Raw genomic sequence first — 1305 nt, forward strand, 5'->3', positions numbered from 1 at the left:
CATCATGATAGATGGAGAGGAAATAGAAACTTTCAACTGCTTCATCATACTTGGATTCACAGTTAACACCCTTGGTACTAGCATTCAGGAAATAAGGAGACACATTGCACTGAGAAAATCTGCAGTTAGGTCAGTTTGAGGACCAAGGTGCATCTGATTCATGTCATAGTCTTCCCGATTATTTGCTATGCATCTGAGAGCTGGACAATGAATAAGAATGACAGAAAAAGAATTGATGCCTTTGAGAGGTTCTGGGGAAGAGCACTGAACATCCAATGGACAACTAAAAGAACAAATAGATTTGTATGTCTTGGAGAGGGTGCAGCCAAAGTGCTCTTTGAAAGAAAGAATGATGAAGCTTCACCTCACTTACTTTAGGCATGTTGCTAGGAGGTGATATTCCTTGGAACGGTGGAGGGTTGGCGAAGAAAAGGAATACTCTCAACCAGGTAAATTGACACAGAGACTGCCACAATGGGCTCGCATGTGTCAGAAAATGTGAAGATGGCAAAGGATGGAACAGGGTTCATCCTGATCTTTTATTCATAGGGTCGCTATGAGTTGTACTCAATGGCACCTAACAAAAACAATGCTTACCCCACAGAATCTTCGGTACAATCATATTTATTTCACAGAACCTTTGGTGTAATCACTCACAGGAAGAGTAGCTTTCACTTTTAACTCCATTTCACTAGGGAAATGTAATATAGTAAGAGTAGCCAATGGACCAACAGGAGAAGGGCTGGTTGGTGTAATGGTCTGTGAGAACTCAGTTATGATGGATGCCTGGACAGGAGACTAAATCTCAAGTCTTGCTTCCATTTGGGGAGAAACAAAATTGTAATCTGTCTATTGGTCTCCATCACCACCCAGTGGTCAGTTGACCAAATAACAAAAAATAATCCTGTTGATTTGGAACTTTTAAGAAGTGATTCAAAGTAAATCACTCACCAATTTAAAAGAAAAAAAAATATGTTAAGATGTTTTCTCTTTGTGATCTAAGAATCTGAATTCAGTCCCCAACACATGAACTGAACACGAATTCCAGCTCAACGTTTACTAGGTTTAGCGTCCATCACTTTCTGTAAGACATGAAGGTTCACAGATATTTCTGCAAAGTATTTTTCATTAAAAAGTGAATTTTGTGTCCCAAATGTAAGGGTAGTGATGGTTTGAAGCATAAGAAATATTTCATTTAAAACAAATAAACTCAATAACTTCATTTGTTTAAGGCTTAATCTCTAAAATTTATTTTTAAAAAAACTTCCAACAGCTCAATAAGGAAAAGACAAACAATCCAATTAT

Source organism: Elephantulus edwardii, unplaced genomic scaffold, assembly GCF_000299155.1.
Source record: "Elephantulus edwardii isolate Elephantulus edwardi_28Jun2011 unplaced genomic scaffold, EleEdw1.0 scaffold00060, whole genome shotgun sequence".
Lineage (NCBI taxonomy): Eukaryota > Metazoa > Chordata > Mammalia > Macroscelidea > Macroscelididae > Elephantulus > Elephantulus edwardii.